General features: G+C 45.0%; 1 protein-coding gene across 1 annotated transcript in view; it reads right to left on the bottom strand.

Moving 5' to 3' along the window:
- Window positions 1-21,697, bottom strand: part of PRPF19 (pre-mRNA processing factor 19) — a 218,870-nt gene that overhangs the window by 163,109 nt on the left and 34,064 nt on the right. The gene's annotated exons all lie outside the window — the stretch shown is intronic.

The raw sequence follows: 21,697 nt of genomic DNA, 5'->3' as shown, positions 1-21,697 counted from the left end.
TTTTTGTAATATTTATTTTCTCCTAGTTATGCACATTCAAAAAGATACCTCTTCAGATCAGGCAGGAATAGCAGCAGTTTTCTTTTCCCGTGGCAATTCGTGTATTACTGATACAAACATATTAATGAAGCTGTATGGACGAAAGCAGTGGGACAAGCTCCTATATGTTCGTTTCCTATTTTTGCTGCGAGTATTTTTACTCCCTAGTTTTCTTTTTTGGCAGTATTTGGCTATTTCTTGGGAGTAAAAGTGGCTAAACACTCCTTTATCTGTAGGCCTGCCCCTTATAATTCAGGAGACGAGTAAGATAAACAACCCATTATATTACAGAAAGCAGAAGGTATACACAACATCATTTTATCCTACAAGAGATAGGTTTTCATAGAAAGGTTTTCATACACAAGAAGCAGGAGCACCGTTATACCACCACTGGTGCAGGGGTTTAGAGAGACTAAACTGCAATGAACATGCAAGGTTTCACGAAATGTTAGACCAACTCAATTGAAGTGTGACTGGGCAGTTGGGTTTCACGCTTAGGAGCAGTACACACTGGTATAGAGCACAAGATAGAAGCATTATGCACATTATGTTTAGTTCAACTACAAGACAAGCAATTATACACACACACACACACACACACATCACAGGCCTTATAAAACAAGCCAGCACAATCACCAATACGAATTTAAAAAGTCAGATCCAGCCCCTGCACAATTCTCCAAAAGGTCACAGTTAAGTAAGCTATTTTATTTAGGAACGATGTATATCAATATACACATTGTCCCATATTCTAGCATAGGTTGAAGTCAATACACGTGCGGTTAGTGTGTTACCTAGAGGTTCCTTCAAGAAATGGAGAGCCACAACCAATCTGGGGTATCAAATGGATCCCCAACAGCAGATGTATACGTCCAGGGTCTAACACCAAAGACCAGACTGGGAATGGCAAGTGACAGATTTTATGCCCTATGGAGATTTACGTGTTGGGAGAAGGGGAGGATGGGGCATACAACGAGATGCAAAGATACTACAGACCCTCCCACCCATCACCCCCTCCCAAAAGCTAGGCAAGCCACTCCAGGTAATCAGAGGACTTGATAAAGATTACACAAGCCGATGTTTGCAGTGAAGACCACCAAGGGCTTGTGTGTGCATAGGTGAAGATGGGGGACCGGACTGGGCCTGACAGGCAGTGGTTCTGGTCTCAGTTTCAGAACTCCGTCATGGATGGTACCTGTAGCTGGACTTCACGATCCAGACTATTAGGAAGGATTTTCAGAATCGGCACTGGTGTGGGTTTCTGAGAGGGCAGACTAGTGGATAAGAAAGGGTTTTACACACTTGGTCTAACCAAACCATCCCAAGGTAACGTAGGCTGGGCAGTAGTACTGTATAGACTAGGAGATTGAGGGTTTAGTATGTGTTAGGAAAGATTCCACTTCACTGCACCTTTTCTTCCATTTCTATGGACCCCCAAACTTTTTGCTTTTATTTTTTAATCAGACATGTTCTTTTCCCAGTGCAGTAAAGCCTTAAGCTTCACTACACTGGCGTTTTGCTCATCTGTTATGGGGAAACAGACATGTCCTTCAGGCTGTCAGTACTGGGAAACATTGTTTCCCTTAGTCTTATTACTTTGTTACTACTTTCAGTAACTTGTTATCACTTGTGGTAACTTATCATTGTACAAAGCATTTTACAATGCAGTACAATGGGGTACATGCACAAGCTGGTAGCAGCAGTTACTTTTCCACACTTTTTGGGACTTTTTCGTTTTAGCTTTACTGCATTTGGCTACTAGTCAAACATGGCCATGCCACAAGGTTTTTTGCTTATCCTATGTTCATCTTATCTTTTAGCCTTCTTCCTGGCCTGAGAGGCCAGGAAAATACTTCCAGTGCCCCGGAAAGCAGAAGCTTTTGGAGGCCTATGTTTGTCTGCTGCCAGGCAATGGGCTGGGACTGTCTGGTCCCAATCCACATACTGATGCCAGTGTGTCTGGGTGGAATGAGTTTTGCCGCCATTGGTCCTGATTTCGGGGGGGGGGGGGGCAAAGAGGGAGAGAGGTGCGTGTCATTGGCTAGTGGGGGCTGCTGCTCTTTTTTTGGATAAGAAGAGGATCACCGCACCCACTCTAGAGAGATCCAGGAAGACACTGATGTAGCCAAGACTCCTGTCCAGCTACAAGACTTGCAAGGAGACCGTGGACCTGTCGGAAGAAGGCTTGGCGGGCCAACTTCTGTTGCTGCCCAGGTAGAGCCCGGTCCTGTGGGAGCTCTCCAGTAGTCCTGCAAAGGAGCTGTGACCCGTGGAGTGGAGGGAACATCCATGCTCGACGTCAGCTCGGAGTCCTACGGCCGATCAGCTTCGAGTTTGGGCTGCCGTGCTGCAGATTTTGCTGTTCCGAGTGGAACTTGGGGGATCCTGACCTTGTCCTATAAGACTTAACTCTGTGAAATTACATTGTCCTAGCAACAAGGACACCCAAGCTAGGAGGGAAAGTCTGACCGCGGCAAGTGAATCCCTTTGCGTCGCCATGCATCAGCGGCCGTCGTCTGACATTGCTCACCTGTGTCCATTCCTGTCCTGAGAGGGGCCCTGCATCGGGTTTTGTTGCATTCTTCCACTGAGAGTCTTCTCACCAGCATCAGACACTGACCGGAGAACTGCTCGAACCTGCACCGACTGAGGATCAAGGGCGGAGGTTGATGGCGGGAAGAGAAACATTGGACATTCTTCAACCAACCTGCCAAGTCTCATGAAGAATAGGAGTACATGGGATGAGTTATAGCAATACTTACCTGTCCCCTATAAACTCCCTTTAAAAGTTTGCTTTTATAAAACATTTCTAACACTTTGTCTTTGCCATTGCTTGTTCACACAAGCACTCTGAAAGTTGGGAACACACTTATTAGATTAAATTGTCCCCCAACACTTGGAACTGTTCACTGGACCCCAAAGACCCTTCATTTTTTCCAGCTTCACAAACTGTGTGAATTTTTACTGAACATTTGGGCACAAGACCCCAGAGAACTTAGGGTTGGACTTCCGAAGTTAAGGGTGATTCTGTGTGGGCTTGTAGTGCTAATACTAATCTGTACGTTTTTTTCCAGGGGTTTGATATTTATGTTGCCCTACACCAGTAATTGTATATATGTATCACATTTTTAGTATTGTGCGTTAATATTACCTGTTGGTAGTCATTTTTCTCTGTGATCATTGGCCATCAGTAAAGAAGTATTTTTATAACTGTTTGCCTAAGTGTTTTCCTTTACTGCTTTGCTGTGTGTGCTCATTGTGGACCTCTTACAAGCTCACCACCTCTTGAGACTTAACCTAGACCTTTTGCCTTGCTACCTTGAACTGGTTTGGCTACAGCTCCCCAGAGTTGTCCCTGTCACAATATAGGTTGGCCTTCTATACATCTGTCCACCAGACAGGTGTAGATGCGTGTGCGAAAAAGAGCTAAAAAAACATGGCACAGTGCACAGCCATTTTGGACATTCATTTCCATAGCCACAAAGGAAGTCTAAGTTGCGGTAAGCTCAATTAGCAGGCATGAGTTCCGCCACGATTGTAATGTTTATATTTGGAAGCAGACGAGTTCATTATGGAGGATAGTCTGTGCATTGTTCATTCAAGGAAACACCAAGAAGAAGAGTTGAAGCTGTGCGGGAGACGAGCTGGATTTTTCCACTATGTGCCCCCCATGCTTGCTGTCTGCCCTTCGGCCTGGGATGGTTGGCAACCTACGGTCGGCGGGGATTTGTTCCCCATAAGAGAAGGGGTATTCCAGGTAGTAGAAGCAGAATTGCAACCCCCGGGTGATTAAGTCTCGCTGAGAGGGAGGACGCTCCGCTCCAGACCCTGTTAGAATGTGTGATCTCTCTGCCCACCTGCCTTGGGACTGGGTGGTGTTGTAGTGTGCGAGATGAAGTTCTCTTCAGCTACTCTAACGGTGATGTATTTGCTCTATTCCTATTGAAGCCTTTGTTTATGTAAAACCAACCTTATTCATCTATAGTGTTGTGTGCATGTTTATGTTTTATGTGAATAAAGGGCCTGTAAAGAGCCAATTATATTCCAACTATTGGTCCAAGTGTGTGTTATTGCCTCCCAGAGTCCAAGAAACTTTGGTCTGTTAAGTGGTTTCTACGGTAACTACCCACGACGCAAAGCAAAACAAGAGAAAAGCCCTAACAATATGTAGGTTCAATTAACACAGACTGTCGAGGAATAGCAGTCACACAGATGACCCATCCTTACCTACCCCACTCATTCAGATCCGCCCGAAGGCCACATAAATGGACCAGAGCATGGTATAAATCCTAATAATGTAAAACGCAAGCATAGAAATGGCCAAGCCCTGGGAGAAATTTAATGCAGGGAAGTAGTTCCTGGCCACAATGTTCACAGTCAGTTAAAAGGGGTATGCACAGTGAATCCCTATGGGGGCAACTAGCCACCATAAATGGCAAGTACACTCTGGCCCCAAACTCAGATTCACAAAACTACTGAGGTTAAGTCAAAATCACTGGGGAGAGCTATTCAAGGCTTTATTTCAGGGGCCCATGTAATCATGGTGTGTAGATGAAGGGGAGCATTAGTGTCTAGTTTGGGTTTGGCTAGCAGCGATTCTGATCTCCTGAAGCCGGCACAGTGCCAAAGATTCACCAGTTGGACTGGACCTCGGAAGATGACCACTCAGATACACAGGTCTCCGAAGGCGACGCGAGTTGGCAAGATGCCCCAGTCAAGGTCAGACAGGCTTTGACCTTGGCAGTGGCGAAACATAGGCTCCTAAAAAGCCACTTCACAGTAGAGAGCATGCCGAGGACCACATGTTGCAGATGTGCCAAGTGTTAGGCTTCCAGGAGAGACTCTCTTGTGCAGTGATAATGCCCCTTTAGTGTATGGGCAGCTCCTGTAATGCTCCACAGACACTTCCGAAGTCCAGTGACGGCAGGGCAGCAGTGCTGCACGTGACTGGTTAGGACCACAAGTTTAGCGAAAGAAGGCACCAGGAAAGGTCTTCCCTGGACGTAAAGGTCCATAGGTTCACTGTGGCTGACTTGGCAATGCTTGCTCGGCAGCAATTCATTTGGCTCTCCTTGAAAAGATCATCTTTCTTTATAATCTTGGTCCTAGTGGGCGACTTCCAGAATGACTCCAATTCCCCTTTGACAAAATCAGAGGCAGTGCCTCACATTTGCCCAGAAACAGACATCGGCTGGATTAAGTGCGGCTTGAGCTCAAACAACCGCAATCCCAGTTTCAGCTAGCTCCAGCAACACAAAGCACTGACTGGGTGTCCAAGACTGGATCTCGCCAAAGAACTGACGGGTCAGAAATGAGAAACTGACACAAAGTTGTAATTTTCTCAACACTTGCCATCTTTAATAGAAATAACAGGGGGATGGGATAAGGCCCATCTGTCCCCATCATTTAAAGAATGTCCCTGCCGAGCAAACTAAAACTAAAGTAAAGTAAACTGATCTTGTGTCGAAATATATCGGACCCTCACACTATCATACACCCGTATATATGTAAGGTAAATAAATGTGCACCTTTCCAGTTCAACCAAAAATGTGGAAAATTCAAATTATAACTCCAATAAAGTAATCCTTGTGTCCAGAGTTTGATTCCTTTCTCAATTCAGGAAGAAGTTTGTAAGACGTTTTTCCCAACAGTATTCGATTCAGTTCAATGGAAAAGGTCTTTCATCCACCATGTTCCTCAAATTGGCAAAGTAAATGTCTCTTCCATATAACACTTGTTTAAAACCAAAAGCAACCGTTTCTTTCACCCAGTATTCTTCTCAAGATGTCAAAATGTTTACTTAATTAAAAAAGGATAGACCTTCATTCAATTCTGTAGAATACGCTTGTCAGAACGGCAAAATAAATGTCTCCTGTTGTACAATGGTTTGCCAGAATGATGAAACAAATATTTTCTTTCCCCAAAACCCTTTATAACGACAAAGATTTCTTCTTTAAAGCAACTGCTCCTTTCCTGCTTTACTCGCCTGCCAGGAACGGTTTAACATCACAACACAACTGTTAATGCTCACAAAGTTCACTTCTTGTGGCAGTTTGTTCCAATATTCTCCACACCGACATCCCATAAGAGGAGATTTATAGAATGTTTGCCTGTTTCTTTGCTTGTAGCAAAATGGGCACCAGGTTTCCCCAAACTGACATTTCATGTATGGAGAAGGGTACCCTTTTTGCCCCTCTGTTTCTGCTTCAGTCTTTTGGCTGATGGTAGTACAGGTTCCAGGTTTCCCCAAACTGGTGTTTTATATAAGAATTGTTCCCTTTTTGCCCCCCTGTTCTATTTGGTTGGAGTTTAGATTGCATCCCCAAGTGTGCATCAGCGTTACCACGCATCCCGGGTCCACAAATCCTTGTGGTTGACTCACAGGTTTAACGTGCGTCTGCCATGAAGAACCGTTACTGGGCCGACTGCCCCAGGTACATAGCCCCTCTCGGTTCCCCGTCGGGCACTCGCACCTCCGCAAATAGAACCTTTGCCGTTCCGCAAGACCGCGACTCGTCGTGTTGTGCAGCAGCTGACTTCTACCGGAGTCTCGTTCCTCCAGCATGCGACGCCTCCAGGCGGGTGCCGGTGAGCGTCGTCGTCCTTCAGCACGGCTCACCGCTGTGATTCTGCTTTGGAGTCCATTTCCCACTCCACATTCTCAGTGTCTTTCCGCTTCTTCTTCCTTTAGACTGCAGCCACCTTCTCCTGTCCTGCCACTCTGCTCTGCACAGTAAGCCACACCGTTTTTTTAAATCTCCTGCACAGCTGATGATCATGGAAAGAACTAGCCTGCATCTGTAGCTTAGGGTTGTGCGTTTTCCACAACAACTCCTTTTCTCCTCGTCCCAGTACCATGGGAGTTATGGGAATTGAAGTTCATAATTTGCTTACACTTTTCAAGGTTATTTTGTTTCAATTGTTTGTGGGACGTTGGAACCAGAAGATGCTATGTAAATATCATGTGCAGTGATAATGTGTTTAGGAATGTTACCCAAGACAGAAACCTTATAATCAGGGGAGATCACATGTGGCCCATGGCTTCCTATGGAGGGAAACCTACACCGTTTAGGGGGTTTCTCACATAATGTACTTTGGGTTTTAGCCTAGTAGGCACCAGCGCAGTGACAGCATGCCATCAAGTATTCAGGGTTACAGAACCCTTGTCCTAAAAGGATGAATACCGCACCTCTCCTAACTTCACCCCAACAGCCATCTCCTCCCATGTGATCCTCCCTCATGCCACCCACGGGGTCAGGATCAGGTAGCGGCTGCCTTCCCCCTGGCCATATTGGAGGAGAGTTTAGGCTGGGGATCAGTGATTACTCTGCAGGATACCTAATTTGGGAGTTTCCAGACCCAGAGGTTTATATTATACAGATAACTGTAAAAATGATGGAAAACGGGGAGAATAAAAAACACATCTACTTGTCTGTTATTGGGCACATCTATAATGTACCAAAAAAGTTGTTAGACCAAAAGACAAAAAGGGACCTACACCCGTGCAGGAGGTTTACAAAGCTACTAGCCAGCCATCCCTCCTAAAGGCATACAAATTGCGGAAAAGTATCGCAGATCGCCATACCGGCCACCCGAACACTGCACATACTTATTTGCCAACTCTATAATTACTATTTGTTAATTATTGAATATCAGGCCTCTACCACATACTGAGCCATAGAATCAGCAGTTCTCTACTATTTTAATCCACCTCAGGTGCACTCTTTTCTGTGATTCAGAACTATTTTAAAGTTGTTCCCTCTACCTTGAATACTACATTGGGATCACCTAGTAGTATCTGCATTCCAATGCCATGCATGTTGTGCCTTTGACAATATTTAATTTCTAGCCTGCGCCTACATAGTGTTGTGCTACACTGCGTTTTGCCTAGGAGCACCTGCATTCTAATGTTATGCCATGTTGTGCCCTTGACAATATTTCGATTCTAGCCTGCCCCCACATTGTGTTGTTCTATACTGTGCTTTGCCTAGGAGCACCTGCATTCTAATGTTATGCCATGTTGTGCCCTTGACAATATTTCGATTCTAGCCTGCCCCCACATTGTGTTTTTCTATACTGTGCTTTGCCCAGGAGCATATGTAGTCTAATGGCATGCCATGTTGTGCCCTTGACAATACTTCGATTCTAGCCTGCCCTTACATTGTGTAGTGCTCCTAAGTTTACAAAGTATCATTACTTCTGCTCTTACAGCTCTATGTCACACGACACCAATCTCCACGCTGAGACTTATGCCAGCTAAACACAGCCCGCTCTCGCACTCCCATTAGCTAACATTACACTCAACATAGTTATGCTAGGCGGAATACTCTTTACCATGTTCCCTTTTTGCTTAGTTTTAGTCATCATCCCCTGCACAGGGAACCACTTCCTTGTCTTCAAAAATGGTCTGTCCAAACAGACATGTCCAAGACACTACCCCATACCCTGTTCTACACCCTTCCTCCCACATTCCGCTCCCTTCCCAACCAACACAGAACAAACTCTCAAAGATAGCCTCCCTACTACGATTCCAGAGCAAGCCTTCACTCACGCACACTCATATCCCACTTCCATTATTAAGACTATCCTCTAACCACTAAGGCCACCCTAGTCTCCAAAACATACCCTATCACTGGAGACCATAGAGCTCATCGACTAAGATCACGCACTAAACCAAACCAATACAGCCACACCCCTACACCTTTAGCTACCAAACCAAACAAATACTACTCCCGCCAAAAGAAAGAGTACAAGCCACTCACTACTGTGTCTTCAAAATCTACTCACCTTACACCCTACCCCCTAAGCCTAAGACCACTATCGTAATTAAACCCAAGACACCTTCAAATATCAAATGTGCCCTCATTAATGCCCGCTCACTTGGAGCACATTCCATGGAAATCCATGATCTCATTATTGAACAGAACTTTGATTTACTGTAGTCACAGAATCCTGGCTGCATCAAGATTCGGGACCTCTATCATCTTTGGCCATCCCACCCGATTATTCCATCTTCAGAGTAGATACAACCCACTCCATAGGAGTTGTGCGTCTATCAAGGTTAAGAGCAATTTGGAATTCAGAACTAGTACCACCAAAGTCCTCCTAGGATACGAAATACTGCTAGCTAAACTAGCCTGGAATGACAAAACGACAATCAATTTTTTGGTGATATATAGAACACCCAGCATCAATAGTCACCCGGAAATAGACATCCCATTCCTCCTTGCCCCTTCATTAAACCAAATACGAAATGTATAATGCTTGGAGATTTAAATTCAGGCTTCAATGATGAACTAGACCCCAAAGCCACAGCACTACACTCAGCACTCAAAGATCTGAACTTCATCCAATTGGTGAATGATCCTACTCATATCAAGGGCAGAACCCTCGACTGGATCCTCCCACTCAATACCACATTAACCATTGATACCATTTCTCCTCTGAGCTGGTCTGACCACCATTGCATTAACTTCACTCTCCTGAGCGACGAACCCCAATCGCCCAAGTCAATAGTAAAGGAACCATTCCAAGCTAGAAATCCTAGAAATCTCACTGTAGAGAATTTTGTTCCTACCCTAAATAGAACTTTAGCAACCAACCTAGTTATCAGCAATGATCCTAGCATCAACGCTGACTACTACCATAGATGCCTTACCCTCACTATCAATGAAGTAGCACCCATTACAACCAAAACCAGACGTGGCGACAAAAAAAATCCCATTTCTGGTTTGATGAAGAACTAGCCACCCTAAGAAGAACTAAACGTGCCTTGGAACACGCCCATAACAAACACCCCTCGCCCGATTCAGCTAAAGTATTCAAGGATGCCAACACAAGCTATAAAAATAGCCATTATCTCCCATAAAGCTAATTCCTACAATACACGCATCAGTAATGCCGCATCAGACTCCAAAGAATTGTTCTCAATCCTTAGAGATCTAGAAAATCCTATCCCCACTGCACCTCTCAATAACGCAAGCAGAGAATGGTGCACCACTATTCAAGATGCACTTGCCCCTAAAATTGCTGTGTTACAAAATATAATAAACAAAAGACTAATACTAGAAGGAAAAAACAACACTTTAACCACCGTCCACCCCTCCCCCAACCAATGATAACACCAACTCCCGATTCCACTTCTCACCGGTCTCCCAAGAACTAGTGCTGGACACCATCTCCAAATTAAAAGCATCCGATTGTAAAGGAGATGACGTCCCAACCAAACTAGTCAAAGCTTGTGCACCTTCCCTCACCATCACCAACTTTGTCAACTCCTCTTTCCTCACTAATACAGTCCCAACCAGCATCAAAGAAGCCTGTGTCACCCCACTTCTGAAAAAGTCCTTGTTGGACCCCACGGTACCCACCAACTACCGACCAATAACAACGGTCCCTTTCCTACTCAAATTTATAGACAAAATAGCCTATACACAAATACAAGCCCATCTCGAACAGAACCACCTACTTGGAACTAGACAATCCGGCTTCAGACCCAATCATAGCACGGAAATGGCCCTTTTGGACCTAAAAATCCAAATGGATACCATCAGAGACTCCGGGAAACTCTGCATCCTCATGCTGTTAAACCTATCTGCCGCCTTCGATCTCGTGGTACATGACAAATTGAGTAAATCATTAGCCAAAGACTTCCACTTTTCCAATGGTGCCACTATGTGGGTCAAATCATTTCTTGCTGATCGCACCTCTAGAGTGGCCATAGGTAAAGAAGTTGCCGATCCTATCCCAGTCCCCATTGGAGTGCCACAAGGATCATGCCTCTCTCCCACTCTCTATAATGCCTACACCAAACTATTATTCTCGGCACTACAGGATATGGGTGTCATCTACACTAACTTCGCGGATGACACCCAGATCCTCATACCCATCTCAGGAAACTATGACCAAGATACCATGACTATTAACAAAATGTACACCATTATACAAAACTGGATGGTGTTAAATAGTCTTTGCCTCAATGATGAGAAGACGGAAATTCTCATTGTGGCCCCCCCCCCGTCCAAATTAGCGGCCCTTCACCTCGACTACTCCTCAATCAATATCGACGGCACTTCTATTCCAGTACTCAGGCAAGTAAAAACATTAGGAGTATACCTCGATTCCAACCTCACCCTGTCCAAACATGTTAGTACACTCTCTTCCACCTCAGCATACACGTCTAAACTCATAGCATCCAGTAGACAATTTCTGACTCCAACTAACTGCCTCACCTTGGCAAGGGCCCTAGTACTGTCCAAGCTAGATTACTGCAATGTCTTATTGCTAGGAATATCGCACAATAACTTCAACAAATTGACACTGATTCAAAAAAAGGGATTTAAGAGCAGCACTTGGGATAAAAAAGTGAGCATATTACGAAGATAAGGAAGGAAGCCCACTGGCTCCCCATCAAAGCTAGAATTATTTTTAAAACTCTCTGCATTGCACACAAATGTCTTGCTAAAAAAAAGCCCCTTTCTACCTCAACAACGCTCTTCAGAAAAACAAAATACACCAGAACTTTAAGATCTAACGACAACTTACTCTTAATGACCCCACGATACAAAAACACTTGAGCGGGTGGTAGCAGCTTCCAGGTTTTAGCACCTAATCACTGGAACTCCCTCCCCATCATCATCATTAAAAGAAAGAGACCGCCCTCCCAGGCTTTAAAAAACTGCTAAAAACCTGGCTATTCAACCAATATTAGAATTAAGTACACCTGTTTGCTAGTGTAATTGTTTTGAGAGAACTGAATATTCTGCCTTTCGTAATAATGTCTTGTAACTGTACAAATGTATTACCAATTTGTCTTAAGCTGTCTGTAACCACGCCGTGATACCCCAGGGTCTGGGCGTGTAACAAATGAATAAAATAAATAAATAAAAAGTCAGATCCCAACCACAATTATATAAATTATGTGACAAATTAGGGAATTCATCTCTTCTCCCCAAGAGGGAGCCCTTTCCTGTGAGACTAGGGAGGTGAGCCTGCTCTGCAAAACCCTCTGTAGGGGTTCAGGCAAGTGGGACCTCACCCTGAGAGACACCCCCCCCACCCCCTTGGGGAACAAGGACTCCCGTTCCCGTGAGGAACTCCCTACAGTTGCACACACTATAACCTACATGACAAGCGCCACAATACCAAAGGCCTTTGCATATCAAGAATGGGATGAAGAAACTCCTCACAGATACCATTATCTTATTGGAAATTAATGTGTCCCTTTAAGTCCAAACATGCAACGCACTGAGGCAAGTACATTAACTAACATTCCATTGAGGCCTAGAGGGGGACCTGTGTTACATAAGACTGGGAGGAGGCAGAGTATGCAAAGGAGAACTGCAAGTTTGAAACTTGCTCGAGAATTGAAGCTGGAATGCCAAGATCAAGGCACCACACTAGAATGAGAGGATATCTGAGCAAGAGCCCACTACAAGAGGGGGGGAGCCGCCAAAGTCACGGCACTGACCTGACCGGATAGAGCATCAGGGTAGGAGCCCGATATGAGAGACAATGACACCAGAGTCGTCAAGCAACCGCAGTAACACCAAAGAGGACACACACAAACACGTTCCAAGGCTCAAGAAGAGGCCAAGGAACAAGGCTCCCAAGGATGTTCCCCCTCATAAAAGAAGGTAACTGGGAGAACAGGGACAATGGGGGAGCACAGAGAGATGGTTGTATTGTGCAAATCACTCGTCCCAGTAGAAATGAGAGACTTATCTTTAAACCAGTTGAATCTTCATTGTTGGAAGAGACAGACAAAAACTCAAATTATCAGGACGACAGAAATGGAGACACGGAGAAGAAAAAGTTACTTACCCCTGGTAAAGTTCTTCCGATTGGATGTTCCTCCCACGTATTCCTCATCTTTGATAATTATCTTCCAGTTTCAGCTGCTTCGGAAAAAAGAATTCTCGACAGAGGGCGGTGTGCGGTAGCGTCGATTACTCAATGTCCCTCGAAGGCCTCTGTCAGATGGTCCACGTCATCCACAGTATATGTAGCACACGCAGCGCCCATTGGCTTCAGTTCTGGTTTTCCATGTTTAGGAGGAATTATTAGTGCCTCCTTAGACATTAGAAGACAGAGCGCAGAGTGTAAAAAACGTAAATTCTGCAGCGGGGTAGGGTGGGAGGGGCGATGAGGAATACGTGGGAGGAACATCCAATCGAAAGAACGTTACCAGGGGTAAGCAACTTGTTCTTCGAATGGATTCGATCCTCACACGTATTCCTCATCTTTGATAGCCCCCCCCCCCCCAAAGCAGTAATAGTGTTGGAGGTGGGAAAAGAATTTAGATTGGTCTTTAGCAGTTATCATGGACAGAATGCAAGACAGATTTCCCAAAAGCTCCCTCTTGAGTAGAAGTGTCCAGGGAGTAATGTTTTACAAAAGGCGTGTATGGCAGACCAAGTGGTTACCACACACATGTCTCTAGTAGGTACTCCTCTCTGAAGAGGTGATGTAGCAGCCACGCCCTGGTTGAGTGAGCTCTTAGACCCTCTGGGGGGATCTTTACCAGCCACAATATAGCATTCTTGGATAGCCAGAATAATCAATTTGGATAGAGTCTGTTTTGTTATTGCTAACCCCAATTTATGACCTGAATAGCTGATAAATAATTGGTCATCCAGGCGAATTTATGACATCTGCGAGATATAAAAACAGAGAGCCCTGCTATGGTCCAGTCTATGTAACCCCCTCTCCTCCTTTCCACGACAAGGAGAGGGATAGAAAGTTGGTAAAACTATATTTTGGGACAAATGGAAGTCAGAATATTTGTTTTTGGCAGAAAGGAAGGTCTTACTTTAAGAATAACCTTATCCTTATGGAAGGCCGTATGTGGAGGTCTACACGACAGTGCTTGCAATTCGCTCAACCTGCGGGCAGATGTGATTGTGACTAGAATAACAGTTTTTGGTGTCAGTAGTCTTAATGGACGTGAATGCATGGGTTCAAAAGGGATGAATGTTAATACAAGATTTAAATCCCAAATAGGGACCTCAAAGGGAGTAGGAGGAAACACAAGAGGCCTTTAAGAAACTGAATGATTAAAAGGTATGTTAAAGTATGAGGTTTCCTCTGATGAGAGCTTGAAAATCGAAAGCGCTGCCAGATAGCTCTTTATTGTTGTCATCTGGAGCCTCAGATTTGCTAAATCAAGTAGAAAAGATAACACTGTAGGTGTATCGCACTGAAATGGATCCACATTCTTATCCCTACACCAGCTGCTGAACTTGTTTCAACGACAGTGGTAAAAGGATTTTGTTGCTGACCTTCTGGCCGAAAGCAACATCTCTATTAAGTCTCCCATTAAGTCTTCCGGTAGGTCCCAATCCTTGTACCTCAGCCTCTCAGAAACCATGCGTGAAGGCGGAGTGTTCGGACCTCTGGATGGAGAACCTGGCCCTCCTCTCGCGAGAGAAGGTCTCTCTTTGTGGAAGACCCATCGGCGGGCAGAAGGACATGCCCCGAAGGTCCGGGTACCATGTCCTCTGGGCCCAATCCGGGTCAATTAGGATCATGGATTTCCTAAACTTTCTCAACCTGCTGATGATGACGGGGACTGGAGGAAACGCATACAGAAGTGGAAATTCCCAGTCCACCACGACGCCAACGCGTCTCTTAGAGCTACTCTTGGAGCAGAATAGCTCGCACTTCCGGTTGACACTGGTTGCAAACAGATCCACTTGAGGGATTCCCCAAAGGGTGAAGATGTCTTGAAGGACTTCCTGAGCTAGTTCCCACTGGTGTGATACTGTGCTCTGTCTGCTCAGAGCTTCTGCTGCCGTGTTCTCCTCTCCGGCTAGGTGAAATGCTAATAGGGAGATTCCTTCTTCAATTGGCCAGTAGCAGAGCTGCATTGCCTCGCTGCACAGTGGTGGTGACCCTACACCACCTCTTTTGTTGAGGTATTATATGGCCACTGTGTTGTCCTTCATTATCAGGACATTATTTCCCTGTACAGAGGGCAGAAAAGCCTTCAGCGCTAGTCTGATTGCCCTTAGCTCCAAAAGATAGATATGTCTGTTAGACTCTGATGGAGAAACATGACCGCCAATTTTCAGAAAGTTGGTGTGGGTTCCCCACCCCGTGAGTGAGGCGTCCGTCACTACTGCTAACTCTGCCCATGACTGCCAAAAAAGTTATGCCAGCAGAATACTGTCCTCGCAGGCCAAACACTGAAGGCTTTGTGCGACTCTGCTCAGAACCTGAAGGAGGTGGGACATCCTGCCTAAGAATTGGGAAAATGGAGTCCTGAGAGCGCATTGGAGAGATCACATTCTCGGGCAAGCCTCTGATGCCATGAGGCCGAGCAACCTCAAAAAATTGAAGGGTAAAGGACGCTGGGCACTCTGAAATTTGGTGACCATCGGCAGATTGTGATGAGCCCTCATCTCGGGTGGCAAGGCTTTTCCCCGAGAAGGCATCCAGGCCTGCTATGAAAAATTTGAGTCTTTGAGATGGTATCCTGTTTGACTTCTTGTAATTGAGGGAGAAGCCCAGTTTGTGGAGAAAGTGGCAAGTCACGCTGAGGTGTTCGAGTGTCTATTCGAGAGAACAAGCCCTGATCAGCCAATCGTCCAGGTAGGGGTAGACGTGAACCCCCCACCCACTCTCTCCCGAGACTTGCTGCAACCACTGCCATCAATTTGGTAAAAACCCTCAGGGCGGAAGTCAGCCCAAATGGCAGAAATCGAAACTAATGAGAACCGCCAACTGCGAAAATCAGGAACTTTCTGTGCCTGTGTTGGATAGGCACATGAAAGAAAGCATCCTGAAGATCCAATGATACCATCCAGTCTTGCAGTTGATCTGAGAAAGGGTAACCACCTTGAACTTGTCCTTCCGGAAAAAGTTGTTAAAGTTTAAGACCAAGATGGGTCTCAATCCTCTGTCCTTTTTAGGGATTAGAAAATACGGGGAGTACCAACCCTTGTTCCTCTCCACTGCAGGTACTGGTTCTATTGCACCTCACTCTAGCAGGATCAAAATTTCCTGCAGAAAGAGCGGATCTGGGATTTTCAATGAGCCGTTCCCCCGGTGGATGATCCTGGTGCCTTTTTAGAAAAGGAAAGCAGTACCCTGGGCTACCGTGTCCAGTGCGCACACATCTGAAGTAATGTTTTATGGGGGAATAAAGAAGCAGTCAATTATAGACATGGATGTGTGGGTTCCAGAGTGGAACAAGAAGCCTCTTCTTGTGTATGCAGTGTCCTCCATGCGTCCCTTCGACCTATTGCCAAGGTGAAGGTGCACATTTTGGTGAAGGTGCAAAGTTTAGTGAGTGTGCACAGTTTTTTCAATCTGTGAGCGCGTCCATAATGTCATTAAAGTCTACACCGAGGATCCATGGTGAGTGGTTAAGAAGTTTTGGATATTGTTTAGGAGTTCTATGGATTGTGGTGGAGGAGCGTACAGAGCAATGATGCAAATAATGCTTCTCCCCCCTCAAGATTTCTCCCAGTAATAGAGCGGATCTACCTCATAGGTCTTGCGTTACTGATAGGATCTTGCGCGGTAGACATTTATGTACTAGAATCAACACACCAGAGAACCCGGCATGAATTAAGGTCTTATAGTTTGTTCTGTTAAAGAAGTTGCACTCTGAGCCTGCCAGATATGTCTCGAAGAAGGGCCACGTCGGGTGTATATTTCTTGATGTATTGCAAGACAAGCCCCATTAGGAAATAATTCACCTATGGGCTCCACCAATACCAGGGACAGTATCCTACGGTTAAAAAAGAAAACTTTTCGCATAGAGCTACATGCCCACTCCCTACGGCAACATCTCAGGGCAAGTATTATACCTAATGGACTTATAGTAAGAAATACTCCCTGCTTATTTCTGGACAATAAAGAGTACGTAACAAACTTTAGTTTCATCACCACCAAATGTAGCTGCGACCTAATGGTCCAGACGATCACGGCAGCCCAAAGAAAGAGCCAACAGATGCAGAAAGGGCTGGATACAGAAGAGACCAAATTTCAAAACAGTACCACCATTACAGACGTCAAAAACCTATTAGTAGATTTGAACAAACAATTTGAGGACTTCGGAAACACTTGCCAGAAAGACAAACTACAAAAGGACATAAAAAAAGATTTCCAACTAGATGTGGTGTACCCTTACATTTCGGATAACTACATTCCCAATGAGAACCAGGGAGGCCCCCTAGGTTCAATTCCACTCAGAACACAAAAACTGACGCAGAGGAGTCACATTATCTGGGTCCAGCAGCAGATCATCCTTGGATGATCAATTAAGGCAGCAGCTAAGCCAGCCACAGACGAATTATACCTATCCACCACCTCAGTTCTTTCCTTTTTTAGGAGGCGGCGGGTTTGGCAATCCCCAATGGGGCCACCCACAGTGGGGCCCACCGCCCAGAGGAGGGAGATCCGGCCTCTGGTCACGCTGCCGGAGACCGAGAGATTAACATCAAACACTGAGGCTCTAACACCCATTTTCAACCTAGCCAAGATTGACGTCATAGAAACACAAATATCCGTTTTGACTAGGGGTGTACCGAACTTCGGCTTCGAGTAAACATTCGGCCGAATTCTGGCTGAAACCAGCTATTCTGCATCCGGACAAATAATTCTTGAATTGGCTCTCGAAGCCGAAGGTCCACCCCTAATTGGTAATGGGAGCCATGCTGCTGTTCTGTGGCAACATCGTATGCGTCATGCGGCAGTCCTTCTGGGCCTGGGTGTGCCAGCAACATTACCATTTCATGAAAGGGTCACAGCCTTCTTGTTTGTATTGTAAAGGTTTAAGAGGCGGAGCACAGCAAGAGTTATTTTTGTTTACACCCAAAGGACAGCAAATGTCAGCAATGGGGTTGTGTTTTAATGGGCTGGCGTCTAAGAGGTGGGGGGGTAAGGGGGATGGGGGCAGCCCACTGCTTTGCAGGCATTTCATCGCAACCGTGTTTGTAACATTCTGCGGACTGACAGAATGTAGACCCGCTGCAATCAATCATTTGGTTTTCCTATGTTCACACAGAGGGTGATACAAAAATGGCATGAAAACATTACTGCGCCGTTCCATGTCATCATTGCGTAGGGGGAATTTATTTACTGCAACATACTACAAAAACTGCTCGCATGTAAAAATATGTGCGTTTCACTTAAACCTCTGGGCTATTAGGCATCCTTATGCAATTAGGTCGAACGAACTGGCACCTCTGCGCTTAAGGGTTATGTGTAAACTGCTAGAGTAGGTACAACAAGAACATACATGCTCTTGGTGACGGGCCGTTTCTACCTCGGGTATAACAGTCTCTGGTGCTGCAGCACACACAGCTAGACGGGCTCCCAAGAACACATATAGCACTCCAATAAGGAAACAGGAACCTTTGCCGGGATGAAAGTACTCCTTCAATTAAGGAATGGTGCATAATGTTGTTGCAAAGATAACCTTTGCAACCTTTGTCATCTGCCCCACCCTGCAGCTGATCACTGTCAGCACCCCCTCCTGAGCGGCCTTCCTCTGTTGCATAGAGGATAAAAGACCTTTTGTTGTCAGTGGGAGGCTGAAAGGCTACACTCACCACAAACGGCACTGCTTCTCATTAGCCCCTCCTCAAAGTCTAAAGCTGAGTGCTGCCCTGATCCTGTTATCCACTAATGGGGTGAGAAAGGATAGTAGTGCCTTAAGGTGTCCCACATGGCAAGGGGCCTCGTTGAAGCTCCAGAAACTGAGATAGCTGGAGGGCATCACACAGGTGCAGGACATACACTGACACAGCCTGTGGAGCTATACCACATCTAAGCAGACCGAGGCAGCTTGGAGTTCATGTAGTTTATTATTAATAAATGGCATTATTATAAGTCGGGATTAAATGGCATTTTTAACACAATGGGTACAAGAAATGCACTTTAATGGGTTAAATAGATAATGTTTTCTTTCACTTACAGCACATTCTGTGTATCCCGTGCCATTAATATTCAATTTAATCCCAAATCATGATTGGGTGGTATTTTAAAAACATGTGCTGTATGTTTTTCACATTGCCACAATCCTCATCATGAGACCCAAATTAGGAGTGATGCATTGCACAGTCCCAGCGAATTAAGGGCATCTTGACAACCGTTGAGGTAACACTAAAACAGATGTTATTTATAGAATACTTCCTATTTTAGCAGCACCAATACCTTTAAATTACTTTTTAAAAGGTATTGCTTTGTTATTAGCAGTGTCATATAGTAATATATATTTTTAAGTAATTGGAGTTGTGATGGAATGTTTTACTAGACAATGGAAGCAAGCAATGATAAAACTCCCCTTCTAAAGCTTAGTTACACTTATAAACTATTTATAAGCACTATGCATGTCCTTCACTGAAGTCCTGTTAAAACAAGCATTGGCAAAGCCAACAGTTTTGGCTTGTTATGCATACATTGACACATTTGTAGTAATTAATGACTATTTCGGTTCACTATTCGGCTTCGGCCGAATTCTTCGGCCAACTATTCGGTTTTCGGCCGAATGGTAAATGTACTATTCGGTACACCCCTAGTTTTGACCAAAGGACTCTCCTGCATTCCAACGAAACAGACGGAGTGGTACGACTCAGAGATTGAAGTTTGTACCTTTCTGCGAAAGGTTAGACTCCGAACCTTCTTCAAAGAACACCCTCAGGAGATGGAAGATCAGGAAGCAGACACAGGTCTGCATAAACCCTCCACTTTCATCCCCTCGGATAATCAAGTGCCACCTAAACTCGTGACATTTGAAAATGTGTCTTACACGACCTAGCCAAATTGAAGACTAAGAAAATGAAGTTTAACCATAATCTCATAGGGATTAAACCGGCAGATAAGGGGGGTGCAGAAGTTATTATGTCTACCACCCAATATAAAGCTATGGCACTCACACTACTGGACAATAGAGAATGTTACTCCATTCTCCGGATGGATGCCACGAAAGATTTGGAACAAGAGATTAGGGAAGCCGTAGACTTTGCATCACAACGAGACTGGATCAACCACAAAGAAGCAGAGTTCTTTACCAAACTCCCTGCTTCTACGCTCTGCCTAAAATACATAAGGACCCCCAGAACCCACCCGGCAGACCAATAGTGTCGTGGTGTGGCTCCATTCTAGAACCCCTCAGCAAATTTGTAGACACTTTCCTACAACTCTTAAGTATGAAAACTACCACATACCTAAGGGACACCACGCATACACATAAAAGTCCCTGTATTCCAACATATCACAGGAAGCGGCCATTGAATGCGTACGTGAATGGCTCACTAAAACCCCTTACAACATTGGGTACCTACCAACTTTATTCTGGAGTTGGTGTCCATCGCTGTACGAAAGAACTTTTTTACATTTGACGGTCAAATCTATTTACAAACCAAGGGGACGACAATGGGGGCAGCATTTGCCCCCAGCATGGCGATATTATACATGGCCAAATTTGATAAAGAACGTGTTCTCCCCACTCAAAGCTTGGCGTGACCAGGTCAGTCATTGGTATAGGTACATTGACAATGTGATCTTTATATGGACGGGACAAGTGGACCGCCTTTTGCAATTTTGGGAGTGGCCTAACACATGTAATCAAGATATCCAGTTCACCATCGAACACAGCACCACACAAGTTCCATTTCTGGACCTGATAATTCAGCATAAGGGTGGAATCCTTGAATGGGATTTGCACCGGAAGCCCACAGACAGAAACACGTCATACCACACTAGCAACCACCCGAACCACACAAAAGATAACTTGCCCAATGGACAAGTCCTACGGATTCGTATGAATTGCACATCTAAGGAAGACTTTAAGAAACATTCGACAGCTTTATCCACCAGACTAAGAACAAGAGGATATCCCAAACAACTCCTGAACCGAGCAGCCAAAAGAGCACTAAATACCAACAGGGAAACCTTATTACAACCGTCTGACAAAACAAGCATGAACAGTGAAAACCGCCTTACCTGCGTAGTCACACATACGTCACAGATCAAGAGAACCATTATTCATCATTGGCACATAACCTGTCTCAATTTGCCTGATGAACCGCCTCCCTGTTTGGCATATAAACGAGGGAAAAATATTAAGGAATATCTGATGCATTCACTTTGTCAACCTGATTCGAGACAAAATGGGGCAAAGAACTTTGCGCCCACTGCAAGGACAGGTAACTGTGTGTCTTGCAAGTTTACCACTAAGCTCAAATCCTTTCTAATTGGCCAACGGGAATGGTTCCTTAAGGATCTGACTAACTGTAAGAGTGCAAATGTGATCTATTGCATCCAGTGTCCATGTGGCCTGAGATATGTCGGACAGACTACCCAAGCAATACATCTTAGGATATCGGAACACCGGTCTAAGATACGGTGAAAAACTTTGACAGCACCGATAGTTACACACTTCGTAGAAACCAGAGATACCCCAAATTATTTGTTCTGGTAGGTCCTGGAGAGAGTAAAAGAAAGACCTATTATAAAACAAAGTCTCCTTTACAGGGAATCCAGGTGGATGCATGGCCTGGATACATATTACCACGGCCTCAATGAGATTATCCAATCGATTACCTACTGAGGAGGTTACACATTCTGTGACTTTACATGGGGACCTTTCACCTATTTAAAGGACCCCCCCACTAACATCAGGAACATTATATACCGGGCCAGAGAG

Source organism: Ambystoma mexicanum, chromosome 12 (genome assembly GCF_040938575.1).
Source record: "Ambystoma mexicanum isolate Mex_15411 chromosome 12, UKY_AmexF1_1, whole genome shotgun sequence".
NCBI lineage: Eukaryota > Metazoa > Chordata > Amphibia > Caudata > Ambystomatidae > Ambystoma > Ambystoma mexicanum.
Note: the sequence above shows the minus strand (reverse complement) of the source record. Positions and strands in the feature narration are given on the sequence as shown.